We start from the raw sequence: 5,552 nt of genomic DNA on the forward strand, positions 1-5,552 counted from the left end.
ATGTAAACCAGAAAAAGTAAACAAATAGCGTTACACCAAATATAAAAACTCCTGCACATTACAGTAAACAACCAGTGGGATAAAATCACATCCTGTAGAAGGAAGACAATTTCTGCGAAGTGTACCTGATAAGTAGTTAATATCCAGGTTATATGAAGGACTTTTACAAAACATCATGAAAAAACAAGTAACCCAATTTTTAAAATGAACAAATAGATGACATTAACTAATTTATTAAAAAGTCAGTAATATAAAATGAGATCAGACAGATTCTATCATAAATAGTCTGAGAGAAAGTGAACCGATACACACAAAACATTATACGTAGACAACTTTGTTATGATATGTACCAAAATAAACTTTGAGTGGATCAAAACCTAAATTTAAGACCTTAAACAATTAAAACACCAGAAGAAAGGACAGCAGAAAAACTCTGCCATGACTCTTAAAAAATATCATTTTAGATATAACATGGTAGGTAGAGCAGACAGGAGAAAAAAATAAACAAGGCTACAATAAAAAAAGATTTTGCAGAGCAATTGATATAATCACGAAAACAAACCAATCAACTGAATAGTGGAATATATTCACAAATAATGCTAAATATTCAAAGGATATAAGGAAATTGCACAACAGTAAATTAAAACAACAATCTGATGGAAAAACAGGGAACACTGACTTGTGTGTTCAATGGATTGAGGGCTGGTGCCTCTGATGGAAAGGATCGCCAGTTGGATTCCCTGTAAGCACACATGCCTACGATGCAGGCCAGGTTCAGTTTTCATATTACTTGTCTGTATACCTGCCAAACAGACCTTGTTACACCAAAAAAGAAAACTTATCTCTCAACATGTCACCTTCAAGTGATAAGTCATGATTTCTTTATGGAAATTATGAAATAAAAAGGACTGTAAATATAAGTTCCATATTATTGAACAATTACAATTTTATTCACTGCATACATTTTTGTAAAGATTTTATTTATTTTTATAGAGGGTTAGGGAGAGAGAGTGAGGGAGGCGGGAACATCACTATGTGGTTGCCTCTTGCGTGTCCCTATTGGGAGCCTGGTTTGCAACCCAGGCATTTGCCCCAGACTGGAAATCCAACTTGCGACCCTTTGGTTTGACTGCAATTGTGCTCAATGCACTGAGGCACTGCAGCTTGGGCCACCACATACTTATCAAGGAAAATTGGAAACCAACTTTGTTTCTCAAATTCATAGTATTAACATTTATATTGATGTCTCAAATGAAGCACTAAGAAAAAAAAAAAACAAAGAATAAAGCCAACATCATCATGAGGATAAAGGAGATGCCATGAGCTGAGAAACAATATTTTTAAGTTCTGAGTTTTGTGGCTGAGTGTACTGAGCACCTGCCTTTGAACCAAAAGGTCAGCAGTTGGATTCTTGGTAAGGACACAGGCCTGGGTTATGTGTCCAGGACACCTCTGGTGGTGTGTGAGAGGCAACTGATCATTGTGTTTTTTAGTCATTGATGTTTATCTCCCTTTCTCCCTTAGCCATCTCTAATAATAGATATATACAATATTTTTAAAAGAATATATAGATAAAAAGATGGTGTGTAAAAGACTCTCAGCATCTTATGTCTTTTTGGAAATGGAAATTAAAAGAAAGAAAATTAAAGAAGGAGCACATTCAGTCAACATGAAACCCCAGCTGGAAATGTCAGAATCCAGAACACTGAGAAAAGCAAATGCTGATGTGCATGTGGAGAAAATGGAGCTCTCATTCCTTCCTGGTGAAAATACAAAATGCTGCAGTCCCTTGGGAGGGGTTTAGGTGTCCTCACACAACTAAGCATACACTTATTACATAATCCAAAAATGTGTTCTATAGTATTTAACCAAAGAGCTAAAAAATTTATCTACACCAGAGCCTACATGGGACTATTTTTAGAAGCATCATTCATAAATTTGAAAAATTCAAATCAATGAAGATACATGTGAACAGGTGAATAGAAAAAGAAACTGAAATATACACAATGAAATATTATTTAGCACTAAAAATGGTATATCAAGGCATGAAAAAAATGCAAATTAATAGATTTAATAGAATTTATTCCATCTCACCCACTACTCAGTTGGTCAGAGTGATGTCTAGATACATAAGTGTCACAGGTTATATGTCACCCCAAAATATTCAATTGGGGATTCTAAAGAGACATGTGCATGATTGTGTCAATGGTAGCATTAAAAACAAAAGCCTGATAGGTGGAAACAACCCCCAGGTCAATGGATAAATACATTAAATATGTAGTATATTCAGTGCCAGCTGTTGTGGATCAGTGGATGGAGTACTGGACTGTGAACAAAAGAGTTCCTGGTGCAATTTCAAGTCGGGGTTCATGCCAGGGTTTTGGGCCAGGTCCCCAGTAGGTGTTGCACAAGAAGCAAATACAGACTAGTGTTTCCCTCTCTCTTTGTCCCTTCCCCTCTCTCTAGAAATGAATAAAACCTTTCAAAAAGTTATAAAAATGAAGTACATACACACAATGGAATACTGCTCTCCCTGGAAATAGACAACATGTTCTCACCTGGTACCACAAAGTCAAACTAGAATGTGTTCTAAGTGAAGCACTTGAGTCACAAAGACATGTGCCACAGCCTTCCACTTAGGGGAGTTCTAATGGAGTGCAACTCAGAGAAAGGAAAGGTAGTTACCTGGGCCTTGGTTTTATGGAAAATAAGGAAGTGGTTGTTTAATGGATACTGCCACATTTCTGTGAGATGAAAGTTTTCAGAATTCAGATGCACAATTAAACAAATAACCTTGCTGTGACTTAACTGTACCACTAGAGAAAGTTTAGAAAGTAGATATTTATTTTCATGATTTGTTATGAAAATTCAAAATGGAAAATATTTAAAGAGACAACTATAAGTCTTTTGCTTTTTAACTTTAACTTTGTATTAACTTTTAGTCCAGTTTATGTACCAATCTGTAAAGAAAAGAAATCAAATCCACTGCATAAAAGGCTTTGCTTATCATTGTAAAGTAAACTGAAAATTAAGTTGTTCAAGGGTGAGTGTTGGAAACTGCCCTGCCTGGTATAAGAAGCTGTAACCCCCACCAAGGCTAAGGCTGATGGAATGACCTTGGACCATAAGCCACCAAGGAGACAAAAACTTATCTCCCTGGCAGTGGTGCTGCTTCTGATCCTTTTTCTTCATCCTGCCTGGGTCCCAATGCTTAGTAGGTTAGCCAATGCCGGGTAAGATTCCCAAGTGGGGAACAATCTAAGACAGGCACAATCACATGGGACGGCCCCAATAAAGGACTTTGGGGCTACAGCAAAGGAGGTGACGGGTCCTTGCCCCTTGGCTTTGAAATAGCCTGAATCCTCATTGTCTGCTTGAAAATCTCCTGATCTCTTGGCTGCCTTACTTCCCTTGCTCCACCTAAGCCTGACACAATGATAGAGGGTGCTGCAGCCCTATACTGGAAAGGGCGGGTTCCCTGGGTGATCAGGTCTAAGAAAGAATATGTAAACCCCTGTGAAACCTGCTTTGTTTAGAATGCTGTCATGAAATGATAAGCACCCAAGCAAGAAGTAGGTTTCTCCTCAAAGTTTTACAGCTCTTTAGCTATCTGACCCTGAATCAAAATATACCCTCAGACTTCTTTGTTATCTATTGGTTGATCCTTACTTCCTGACAATGTTTAATGAGCTTTACCTGAATTCTTGTGTAAATAAACCCAATAAAAGCCTGCTTGGGCAGGAGAATGAGGCACTCTCCCCTAGAGAGAGTTGCCAAGGTGCTCCCCATTACATAGTGTGGCCATTACATCCCTCATTTCCCACAGGACCTGGTTGTCTGTGTGTATGTTTTTCTCGTGTTTTGATGAGCCATCCACAGCATCCCACAGTCACTGCAGGGCAGTGGTTGTTCCAGGCAAGCATTTACTTAATTCAATAATAGAATTCTGTGGGGAGTCAGTAACTGATACACATTTGACAGAAAAAAAATTAACCTGTGTTAAGTTATCATGCAGATCTATACAATGATCAATGCAAACAAACAAAAATGTACTCTTTCCTTGGTTATAAGAGAACTAGGTAGTTTAGGAAGCTAAAGATTGGTTAAGCACCAAAACACTAAACTGAAAGCTTTTTATTTTTGAGAAAAAAGTATGTTTTGTCACTTTCTGTTTTCAGCATATATTTCAAATGTTTCCAGTGGAACCAAAACCTCCAGATCCCCATTCAATGTCTTCCAAATCTTGAACTTTCCCTATTTTTTATAATATACCCGTTCACAGATTTGATGTGCAAGCTGGTCACCCTTTTAACATCAAAGTTTCCTTTGCCCAAATTAAATAGTACAACACTAGTATTTCCTCCATAATCTTCATCTATGACACCAGCTGCTACATCTAGGAAGTGTTTTGAAGCCAAACCAGAACATGGAGCTACTCTTCCATAGCACCCAACAGCAAGACTGATCTGAATGTCAGTTTTCACAAGGTCTTTCTCCACAGGTGGCACTGTGTAAGAGTTGCTACTGTACAGATCACAACCACCCACCTGTGAGGATGCCTTGGTCACAGGGGTTGAGCGCTCCCAGAGCAGAAGGAAAAGTTTCCCTGAACTACCCTCCTCTGCAGGATACTACTGCTTGCTGGAGGAGATAGCGTGTACCTCTTCAGTCCATGGCATGCCAGAGCAGAATGTGGGCAAAGGTTGCCACAGAAAAACAGGAAGGCATGAACCATATCATTTCAAAAAATAAAATTTAACTTAGAAAACCTTTTTAAAAAGATATTACTTATTTATTTTTAGACAGAGGAGAGAGGAGGAACATGAAACATCAGGTGAGGTGGCCTCACATGCGCCCCCTGTTGGGGATCTAGCTCACAACCCATGCATGTGCTCCAACAGGGAATTCAGCCATGGGCATATATAAAATGAAGACTATTTCTGTAACCCAAAAGACCAAACAGACATTAACCATTAAAGAAGCACAGGAAAAAAAAGATACTTCATGAAGAGTGTAAGGGAAAAAAAAAAAACAGACAAATATGCACTTCAATTTAATGGCAATTGCCATATGGCTCACTAGTATTTGAATCAAGTCCTACAATGCCTTAAGTACTGATCTTAAAACTATCATTTACTTTCCCAATATGTAAAGAAAAACCCTAACAAGTTAAAGTTTGGAGAGTTTATCATATAGAAGGAATCACCGAGGTATAGAAGTAATGATAATGACTGACTGAGATTGAGAGATGCTGATGTCCAGGTCTTTCTCTTAAAGGGCCTGACACAGGCTTACACAAACTCATCAACTCTGACCTTCAGCCTTGGGACAGTATATTGAAAGGTGCTATGGACATTCAAGGAGGGTCTCAACAGTCTGGCTTCTGGCCTAAGGCTGGAAGTGGGGACATTCTCCCACACAGAAGTCGTCTGAGGCCATTCTTCCCTGCTGAGCTTTCCTGACAACAGAGCTGGAAGACCCTATATCTGAGTCTCCACCAGCCTGGCTAATTCTGTAGTGATTCCCTCAGTACCCTAGATTCCCTCAGGCCT

At 38.7% G+C, this 5,552-nt stretch overlaps 1 pseudogene; it reads right to left on the reverse strand.

Moving 5' to 3' along the window:
- LOC114489676 overlaps positions 1-4,679 on the reverse strand; it is a 5,432-nt pseudogene extending 753 nt beyond the window's left edge.
- Between the last annotated feature and the right edge of the window lie 873 nt (positions 4,680-5,552).

The sequence above is a fragment of the Phyllostomus discolor genome, chromosome 15, assembly GCF_004126475.2.
Source record: "Phyllostomus discolor isolate MPI-MPIP mPhyDis1 chromosome 15, mPhyDis1.pri.v3, whole genome shotgun sequence".
Classification (NCBI taxonomy): domain Eukaryota; kingdom Metazoa; phylum Chordata; class Mammalia; order Chiroptera; family Phyllostomidae; genus Phyllostomus; species Phyllostomus discolor.